At 49.7% G+C, this 10931-nt stretch overlaps 1 long non-coding RNA gene across 1 annotated transcript in view; it reads right to left on the bottom strand.

The window, feature by feature from the left end:
* Positions 1-3889: 3889 nt before the first annotated feature.
* The window catches only part of LOC119002177 (uncharacterized), a 40803-nt gene continuing 33761 nt past the window's right edge, over positions 3890-10931 (bottom strand). The window contains exon 3 of the long non-coding RNA XR_005069703.1: positions 3890-4144. This is a non-coding gene — a long non-coding RNA (uncharacterized LOC119002177). The remainder of the gene's footprint in view (positions 4145-10931) is intronic.

Raw genomic sequence — 10931 nt, 5'->3', positions numbered from 1 at the left:
CGTCACTCCCGTCACGTGACCCGACCCGGAGCTAAAAATAGACTCAGAGCCCCAGCCCCCCCCCCCACCTCCGACTCAGCCACCACCAACCCCTCCTCTCCCTCGAGGCCCTCCCTGCGGGGCGGGGCCAGCAGCGCCACCCTGACAGCTTCTTAAAGGGCTGATACCCAGCAAAGGGCTGGACTGGGGAGGGGGTGGAAGGCAAGGTAAACGAGGCCAGAGAATAGTGCTGGAAGGAGAGCTGTAGGCAGTTTGGTCTGGCTGCCGGGGCTCAGCCTTCAGGACGCTCGATTTTCCTCCCCGCGCTTCCTCGACTTCCTTGTCAAACCGTAGTGGTGCAATCCTCGCCTGCTTGAGCGTCTTCCTAACACGCCCTGCCGCGGTGGGGGAGGGGAACAGGAGGACGGATTCCTAAGGGCTGGGGGGCTGTACAGGCCCAAGCCTAGATGCCAGGCTGGGGGTGGGTAGCTGGGACAGGTCTTGAGCTCGGACCGCACATACCACCTCCGTGCCAGGGAATGAAAAGTTTGGGAAAAGCCAGGGTATGGTTGTAACAATCCAAGGCCTTCAAAAGGAGGACTTCCGGTATTCGACTTTGGTGTCCTCTTCCTCTGCAACTCCCCTTAGGAGGCAGTGTATGTGTGATTACACCTAGACAATTTGTCAATGACCCAGTAATCCCACTAACAAGAATTTATTCTAAGGAAATAAACATTTATGTATTCAAAAATGAGTATTGGCCCTGGCTGGTGTTGCTCAGTGGATTGAGCACCAGCCTGCGAACCAAAGGATTGCAGGTTCAATTCCCAGTCAGGCACATGCCTGGGTTTCGGGCAGGTCCCATGGCGGGTGTGTGAGAAGCAACCACACAATGATGTTTCTCTCCCTCTCTCCCTCCCTCCCCCTCTGTCTAAAAATAAATACGTTTTCTGGGAAAAAAAATGAGTGTGGAAGGAAAGAGATTGTTTATAATGCTGTGAAAAGTTGGAAACAAGTATCCATCAGTAGGATATTGGCAAATAAACGGGCACACTTACTCAGTGGAATGCCATCCAGATATTTAAAATGATACCGTCTATATTTACCGAAAAGATGCTTATGCTTTACTGCTTTCTTGAAAATCAGGAATACTACAGAATTGCTCCATTGCGGTAGACAACAAACTAGATCCATATGTCTGAGTATGCGTGTATAGAAAAAGCCAGAAAAATAGATACCAAAATATTTACCTTTGTTTTTCTTCTTTATCTTTTCCTTTCAGAAATTTTGCAACTATCATGTACTACTTATCTAATCAGAAAAAGTGAATGACATACATAAATGTTTCTGGTATAGATAAAGGTTCTTTCTACAAAGTATCTCATGAATCAGTTACCACTGACAAATCTCCAGCCCCACTCCTCGTTCTAAGCCAAATTATCCCTCACCTGAGATACACTAGCTACCTCCCCAATTAGTCCCCTCCTGGCATCCATCCTAGCCTTCTCCCCAAACCAGAGTGACCTTTTTTTAGAATACGAAGCTAATCAAGAGAGAATTTAAAACCTTTCCCATTTTCTCGCTGAAATCTGTATCTGGCCCAGAAAAATGGTTTTCAAACTTTAAGTTTCTTACAAATGACCTCAGGAGTTTGTTCAAAATGTTAGTTCCTGAACCCTATTTCCAGAGATTACTTCATATATGCTTTTATTGATCCTGATAACAATTTGTAAATATATAAATTTACGTTTACTATTTATGGTTCAGTGTCGATCTCTGTAAGTTTCTTTTTAAAGAAAAAAAAGATTTTGTTTACTTATTTATTTTTTAGAGAGGGAAAGGGAGGGAGAAAGAGAGGAAAACATCAATGTGTGGTTGCTTCGTGAGCAAGCCCTACTGGGAACCAGGCCCACAGCCCAGGCATGTGCCCTAACTGGGACTCGAACCAACGACCCTTTGGTTTGCAGGCTAGTGCTCAATCCACTGAGCCACACCAGCTAGGGCTCTGTAAGCTTCTTGAGAGCAGAAATCACACATTTTCACCCAACACAGTACCTGGGGAGAAAAAGACAATGAATATTTATTAAATGAGATGAATGAGTGTTAAAATATTAAGCCAGAGTAAGCACTTTTTGACTGGACAATGAATTCTGAGCAGAAAGCCTGCCCCAACAAAGTTATCCTGTGTCACTCCAAGATGAGGGTCCCCCTGCCTCTGTCAGTAGTGAGGTACCACCCATTTGCTGCTACTTTTATAGAACCTATGTTGTCTCTTGTTGTTGGTTGCATTGGGTTGGGATTTTGCCTTCTCAGTGCTTATGTTTTGCCTCCCCAAGCAGAGTATGAGCCACCTGAGAAAAGAGAGATAAGATCATGTTTCTCGTTGCCTTTACAGCACCTGGCACTTCGCTTCACACATAGCAGGTACTCAGTGAAGGCTTGGGAACACTGAAGACCAGAATTTCTTCCCTTGAGATCTCATAACATGAGTGAAGATTCTCTCCATCTGGTATGATAGTACGTCAAAAACTGTCCCATGGAACACCTCCACTAGGCACTTCCCATCCCATGGATGAGGTTACTGAATAACTTGCCCAAAGGCACTGAGTTCATGAAAGCAAAAACAGGAATTCAAACCCAGGTCTCTCTGTCCCCCAAACACTAGGAACAGAGCCTGGCGGAGATGGGCTCCCAAGCCCATCACTCTAGCCCTCTTCTCTGGAGGTCCCTGTGATTATCACCTTGGGCCCCAGTGGTCGAATGTCTTAGAAGTTAATAGAATTCTCCATATGAGGCCCTGATGAGTCCTCAGATTTCCCCTTCTCAGGTATATGGGGGTTAAATAATTCCACATTCATTCTACATCTTTCCCGAGTATCTGTAGTAGGTGCTGGGAGTATGGAAATGAATCTGGCTTTCAGGAACTTAAACGTTCCTCGCAGAGAATAAAATGTCTTCCATTATGAGTCCACATAGTAATGGTTCCTTGGTAGAACCATTCACCATGGAAACGGGAGTCAGGGGACTGTCTGGTTAACCACTGCCTCAGTTTCCCCATGTAGAATTTCTGGGGCCCACCGGTGAATTTGGCTTCTTGGTAAAAGAAAATCAATGGTGGAGGAGAGCCAGGCATTGGACCTAGTAGGTTGGCAGCACTGTTAGAGACTGAGAAGGAGGCATCCAGGCTGGGGAGGATGATGAGGGGTGGTGAGCAGTGCCGTTCAGGGCTCTGGGAGCTGCTACTCTTGCCTGGAATCATGAGACGTGTCCTGGCCAGTACTGGGAGCAGGAGGGAGAGCCGGATTCCTCTCTGCTTCGAGGACACTGTTGTACTGACCGGTAACTTCCGTCTCCTCCATACCCCCTCTCACTGACCCCAAGTCTTTGCCCTCCAAAGTTAGCATTACCTGGGGAACAGACAGGGTACCCAGTTCCAACGAGTCCTCCCTCACCTTCAAACTCTCACCCAGAATTTCTCCTGGGATGGAAACCCTCAGACCCACAGGCAGGATTCCAGAAGCTCCAGGATGCTCTGGCCAGAGTGGTGCAGCCCACATTACTGGTCACTGGTGGGCCAATACTTAAGTAGCCCTGCTGGCCTCCAAAGAGTACCTGGGATGCAAACCACCCAGTTCTGCCTAAATACAGCCTCAGGCTGAAAATAATGCAGAACGAGGAAGAACTGGGCTGATAAACCCAAGTAATAACCATTCACTAGATATCTATGAAAGAAAATAAACCTTCTTGAAAGCTTTTACAGTTACCAAGGGCAACTTGTACATAAGACACCTTGTTCCTGTTCCATTCAGCAAGAATTTATTCTGAATAAATTCAGAATTTATTTAGAATTTACTATTCAGAATTGATTATTCAGCTGGGGACTGTGGCTTGGTGTAGGGATGCCACTGTTGAGAATGCACCTGTGAGCTCCAAGCCTCGAGGAAGGGTTAGAGGTCTGGGTCTGGAGATGTCCTGACGTCTGCATCAGCTCCGGTGCAGGGGTGGTGGGCTGTAGGGATGGTGGCACTGGGGGAGAACACTGGGCTCTCAGATCTCAGTTTAGGGTGGGTGAAGCATGATACCGTATGTGGGAGTCTGCTGGTGCCACTTCTTACCTGTGCAGTTTTGTTAAATTACATAATCTCAGGTGCCTCAGTTTGCATACCTGTAGAATAGGGATAATGGGACTTCCCTTATAAGTCTGTGGTGAGAGCTGTATGACAAAGCACAAAAAAACTCACAACACTTCGCACAAAACCAGGCATAGCAATAAATGGTCATTAATATTGCTACAAAAAAGAAAGAAAAAAAAGTTATGAGGCCAATATAACACTAGGAACTGTGGGGACTGCAAGGAAGGAAGGAAGGAAGGAAAGAAGGAAGGAAGGAAGGAAGGAAGGAAGGAAGGAAGGAAGGAAGGAAGGAAGGAAGGAAACAGGGCAGAAGGTGAGAAAACCTGGGTCTTAAGATCAGCTACGCCCCAGTATCTTGTTTGATGAGTCATTTCCTCTCTGGAACTTGGTGTCTTCATCTGGGAAACAGGACTCAGACTTCCAGTCTCTGAGGTCCCTTTCACTTCTGACACTCATGAATTCCCAATCAATGGGAGGGCAGATGTGACCACATCCAGCATAATACTAGGATTCAAAGTCTAAGCTGGGTCTTGATTTCTTCAAGATGCGTTAAGGTCCAGTCCTGCCCTTAGGCTTCTTACAATGTGCTCAAAAGCCAGAGAAGAGTTTATTTCAGGGAAAACAACTCATGTGCCCAAGGCCCAAAGCAAAGGCATGTCTTTGAGAACTGAGTTATGCAGAGCTTAACTTGGGATGCCTGAGTCTGGCCCAGGCATCCCTGTGCCACCTTGGACAAGTGCCTTCCTTTCCCTGGGCCTTTTGTGCACCTGTAGAATGAGAGGGTTGGGTGGGATTTCCTTCCTTCCTGCTGGAGACAGTTCTGGACCATCCCACAGGTGAAGAGGAGAAGGAGGGGGGCAAAACTGTTCCTCCTCCCCTCCCTCTCCCCACTTCCTCCTTGCCCCCTTCTCTGTGCTTAGGACAGAAGGAAACTGGTTCCAGGCCACCGTTCAGCAGAGTCACTGTTGACTGACCGAGATGTTTGGGAGAAGACAAGGGACAGGTTCCCAGGCAAGCCTCCATCCCTCTGGGCTTCATTTTCCTCCTCTGTAAAAGGGTGTGATCGGATGGATGACTTCTGAAGATTTTTCTAGCTCTCATAATGAACAATTCGAGAGTTGTAGCTCAATAAATCAATAAATAACAAAAAACGGAGGGCCTGACTGGAGAGCGGGGCCTCAGTCAGTCCTCACCGGACAGCCTTCCCTGAGCCTAGACCCTTCCGTGCCTTCCCAGGCCTCTGAGCCCCTGCATTCCGGCTCGGTGATTGGGAGCAGGCTACTGTCTCTACCCTCAGCAATGGCCAACCTTTGGGGGAAAACAGCATCATAGCTCCTAGAACAATCTGTGAATTTCTTTAGAAATGAAGACAGTTCTGTCCTTGGCCAGTGTGGCTCAGTTGGTTGGAACATCGTCCCATAAACTGAAAGGGCAGAGGTTCCGTCCCAGTCAGGGCACGTGCCTGGGTTGCAGGTTCAGTCTCCAGCAGAGGCGCATGCGAGAGGAAGCCGATTTCACACCAGTGTTTCTGTCCTGCTCTCCTTTTCCCCTCTCTCTTAAAAAGGAAATCGTTAAAGAACTTTTCTGGGTGCAGCTACCACCATTTTTTCTCGGTGCCTAAAAAGGGAGAGAGAGAGAGAGAAGACAGCTGTCAGTCCCCTGGTCTATAGTCCCCCATCAACCAAGAGCTCCTCATAGCAGCCAGATACCTCCTAAAGGACAGCAGGTGACCAGAAGGCCAGAGACAGAGGTGGGACCCCAGGACAAAGCTTCTCAGCTTGACTCCCCTCGAGGACATGGAGTGGGCCACCTGCAGCCCTCTCGCCCCTCCAGCAGCAAGAGGAGCAGGAGGTCCCGGGGGCCCAGCAGAAGAGGGAGCCTCTTCTCTGCCCCGCCTCCCTGCAGGGCCCTGGAACTGAGGCCCAGGACTTCCTGGGCCAGACAGGACTCCAGCCCACCTGCCGAGGGGTCCAGGCCACAGGAACACAGCAGTGTGAGCAAGCACAGCTATGGCCTGTCACGTCCCTCATGTCCGCAGGTCCTTTCAGAGTGTCTTTTCTGAGCAGAACATGCATGCAGAGAGGGGACAGGGGGTGCAACCGCGCCTGGCCTCTGGGAGATTGTAACCCTGTAAAACCAACAGAGCCCCAAGAAGCAGGGTGGAGCAGCAGGGAAGGAGGGACCCGGGGAGACACAGGCCAACTCTACCTATAGACTGGGAATCGAACTGGTGACCCTTTGGTTTGCAGGCTGGCACTCAACCCACTGAGCCACATCAGTCGGGGCCAATTTCCTGCATTTTATTTAATTTTTTAAAGATTTTTATTTATTTATCTTTAGAGGGGAAGGGAAGGAGAGAGGGAGAGAAACATCAATGTATGGTTGCCTCTTGTGCGTCCCCTGCCGGGAACCAGGAACTGGCCTGCAACCGAGGCATGTGCCCTGACTGGGAATAGAACCGCGATCGTCTGGTTCACGGGCCCGTGCTCAATCCACTGAGCTACACCAGCCAGGGCCCATTTTATTTATTTTTTTTAAAGATTTTTATTTATTTATCTTTAGAGGGGAAGGGAAGGAAAGAGGGAGAGAAATATCAATGTATGGTTGCCCCTTGTGCGTCCCCTGCCGGGAACCAGGAACTGGCCTGCAACCCAGAAATGTGCCCTGACTGGGAATCGAACTGTGATCACATGGTTCGAAAGCCCACACTCAATCCACTGAGCTACACCAGCCAGGGCTCCAGCATTTTAAATAATGCTGTGATGCTCATTATTGTAGCTAAATTTTTGCTCACATCAATAGTTATTTTCTGAGGATAAATCCTGAGGAGGGTCCACATGTCTTTAAGTCTTCTGTGATGTTTTCTGACTCAGTAAGGGACATTACCATGGCGCCTGATGGTCCAAGTTAGAATCCTCCCCTGAAGTTCAGTCCAAGAGAAGACTGATAAGGAGTAGGGGTCCAGAGGAAGGAGTGCAGAGGGGAGAAGCTATCAGGTTCCGAAGACTGTACTTCAGACTGTACTTTAGGAGGTACTGGGGAGACACTGTGTGGGACTTCCATGGGAAACAGGGATATTTGTGCCCCTCCAAATCCCCTTCTCACCACCAGCCACAGGGGCTCCAGGCAGTAATTTCAGCAACTGCTTCCCTGCTGCCCCCATGTTTCTCTTTAACAAAAAAACAAAAAAAAATTAGAGAGATGGGGAGGAAGAGAGTGAGGGAGGGAAACATTGATATGTGAGAGAAACATCGATTGGTTGCTTCTCACACGCCCCCAGCTGGGGACCTGCCCACAATCCCAGGCGTGCGCCCTGACTGGGAATGAACCAGCAACCATTTGGTCTGCAGGCCGTCGCCCAATCCGCTGAGCCCCAGCAGCCAGGGCCCCGTGTTTGTCTTGATGTTCCCCCAAGCAAGCTGGGTGCCAGCTCTGGAGATCCAGCCTCTTCCAAAGGCAGCCGGTGGCACCCCGCCAGGGGTCCAGCCTCCCTGCCCCCACATCCCAGCCTTGGGGGAAGACCAGCTCAGGGATGCTTAGGGTGGTGGGGGTTCGATTGGGCGTGTACATCTTGAGATGACTCACATGCCACCCGAGGGGAGAAAGGGGCTGGGGGATGAATGGATTGTAAACCAGAAGGAGGGGTTGAGGAGATGAGCTTCGATGCCTTGATTCGCTCACGTCAGTTTTTTCAACATCTGCCGTGCGTGGGGTTGAGTGATCCCACTGGGGGGTTGAAGGGGAGGGCTGGGTGGCTGGCTGACGTTTGCTTCCCGCCTGCTGGGTCGGCCCAAGCAATTCATGAATGACTCACCTCATTGTCAGGCTGATTCACTGTTCGCCTGGGGACTTGGGGAGGAAGGAGGCGGATGCCCCCTCTGTACATCTCACACGTGCGCTCACACCCGCATACACGAGTGGGCGGAGCTCCATCGGGTCTCTATTAAGGGGGAGGGGGATGTACACCACTGGTCTGGAGAGAGCAAGTCTGAGGTTTCTGTCTATAGTTGACTGTGGCTATTTCCATCGAGTTAATTAAAATTAAATACAATGAACACTTCGTTCTTCAGTTGCTCTCACTGGACACATTTCCAGGGCTCAGTAGTCACTTGTGACAAGTGGCTGCTCTATTGGACAGTGCAAACCAAAAATATTTTCACCACTCTGTCCCACTGTGCTGGTCTACCCAGCCTTCATGCACACACAAAGCCACATCAATAGACAAGCCTTTCCCCACCCACATACACTCAGACCCCCACCCCGGTAGGCAGCACACAACACACATTTCATTCCACACACATTTCACACACTCACTCAACATGCAACGTCCACCCACCAGCAAAACCACGTAAGACAGTCAGGGAGTGTACAACCATGCCAGTGTACGCCACTTTCTAAACCAAGGCAAATGACAAGGGAAACACACAAACACATCCACCAGCACACTGACTCCTTACATATAACTATTCACGTGATAAAAATACCAATTGGGGCGAAATGCATTTGCAAATATGCTGAAACAGATACAAACTCAAGCCATGTGGTTCCCATAACAAATCTCAGCACACATTGGCGAACTCAAGCAGGGGGGAAAGGAAGCCCCATTGTTGAGCGCCTGCCAATGTGCCCCGGAGTTGGCCATTTCCATGTATTAATTTATTTCATCTCATAGCAGTGCTGTGAGAAAGGTGTGTTATTCCGTTTTCATAGATGAGACAACTAAGGTTCGGAGAGGTAAAGTAACTTACCCAAGGTCACACAACCAGTTAGCAGCGGGGTCAAACATGAACCCAGACTGTCTAAGTCCATAGCCAATGGAGAACACTGTTCACACACATACACACACATGCCAGGCACATATTGTCCCTTGTACTTAAGAAGTTGAGGCTCCTCATCCAGCCACTGCAGATATTTGGGGAAGTGAGCATGGAGTTGCCAAGACTCATTTGCACTCCCTCCTGACAAATGGCATTAAGTCATTCAACAAATGCTTGATGAGTGGAGTGTCTTCCACGCGCCAGCTCCACTGCCAAGTGCTCACCCGTGAAAGTGAAGAACCACAGTCACTGCCCTGAAGGGGTTCGAGGCCCAGCAGGGAGGTGTAAAGGAAACCTGAAGACAATACAGGGCACATTAGAAACCCAAGCTATCAGGGAGCCATGCCTCAAATGCAGGAAACCAAGGAGAAGGAAACCTGAGTCTGCCCAGGGCAGTTCAGGCTTCTTAGAAGAGGCAGCCTGTGAACTAGGGCTTGAAGAAGGGGTGAGGTGGAGAGAGGCTGTTACTGACTGGGAGGCTGGTTGAGGTTGAGATAGGGCCGTGAAGCAGATGCATGTTACAAAGAGTGGACAACAGGGAAGAGAGCTTTGGATTAGGGAGACCATGCAAGAGGCTACTGCACCAGTCCAGGCAGGAGGGTGTAAGGCATCTACACAAAATGAGGGATGAAGGGGTCTGGTGTCTTCTGGTCCTGAAACAAAGCAAGGCGACGGACTTCCGATCCATGAACGTGTAACAAGATCCACGAATTCTCTTTCAGAATGAGGCACATGTGCATAGGCACATGATGTTTTGCACTGAATTACAGGGAACTTACACTTCTTGAATCCCCAGGTTAAGAACCCAGTTCCTTGAATTGTAAGAGGCAAAACAACATAGTGGTTAAGCCTGTGGATGCCAGAGCCAAACCACCTGGTTAACCACCTCGGCTCTACCACCTGTTAGTTACGGGCGCTCGGGCAAGACACGGATGCTGTCCTCTGTGAGGCAGACCTGACGTAGCGCCTCGTTGAAGCTTGTTACAAGGATCGAGTGAGCTGGCACCTGTAAAGGGCTCAGCATCCTGCCTGGACACAGGAAGAACTCAGGAACAGTGGCTGCTCTTATTCTAGGTTACACCACAGTACTGTGGAGACCCTCTCGTTACACTCGCTCCCCTCTGCGCCCCACTTCACGGCTGACGGTCTGGTGTCCACCGGGGTGCGTCCTCCCGCCCAAGCCCCAGCACCCACGTCTCCCTTTCCCTGAACTCACCCCTTCCTTTTTATTTGTTTTTTTATTTTTTAGATCTAAAACAAAATTGTTTATTCTTAGAGAGAGGGGGCGGGAGGGAGGAAGTGCAGTAGAGAAACACTGATGTGTGCCCTGGCCCAGGTCCAACTGGTGACCTTTTGCTTTGTGGGCCAATGCCCAACCAACTGAGCTACACCGGTCAGGGCTCCTTTTTATTTTATTTTTTATCCTCACCTGAGGACATTTTCCCCCCACTGCTTTCAGAGAGAGAGGAAGGAAGAGAGAGAAACATCGAAGCCAGAGAGAAGTATCAGTTAGTTGCCTGCCTCCCATACATATCCAGACCAGGGTTGCACATGCCTGATCCCAGACCAGGGATCAAACCCGCCACCTGGGCATGTGCCCCGACCAGCAATCAAGCCTGCAACCTTTTGGTTACGGCACAATGCTCCAACCAGTGAGCCACACGGGCCAGGGCCACCCCTTCCTTCCTTACGAGGCTCCATTACCCTGAATTCTGGCTGTTGGAGTTTAGCCCTCTAAATCCTCTTCTAAGAGGAGGAAGGGGACCTGGGCCGCATCACCAGGGAGGCCTGCTCTTTACCTTTACTTTAAGATCACGGTGCTAAGAAAGAGAAGACATTTGATTTGGGGGAGAAACCTTCAGGCTGGGGGTCCTTCCCAATTCTAAAACCACAGACAGCTTCCATACTGTTTCCTGTCAGGCCCTCTCCAAAATGTCGCAGGTCCACATTTTCCATTTGCTCTGGCCTCTGCCCCCACCCTCATCCAGGTTCTAACCGGAGG

This window comes from Sturnira hondurensis, unplaced genomic scaffold (genome assembly GCF_014824575.4).
Source record: "Sturnira hondurensis isolate 20B ecotype Veracruz unplaced genomic scaffold, ASM1482457v3 Scaffold0001221, whole genome shotgun sequence".
Lineage (NCBI taxonomy): Eukaryota > Metazoa > Chordata > Mammalia > Chiroptera > Phyllostomidae > Sturnira > Sturnira hondurensis.
The sequence above is the reverse complement of the archived record's forward strand: the minus strand, read 5'-3'. Positions and strand labels throughout refer to the sequence as shown.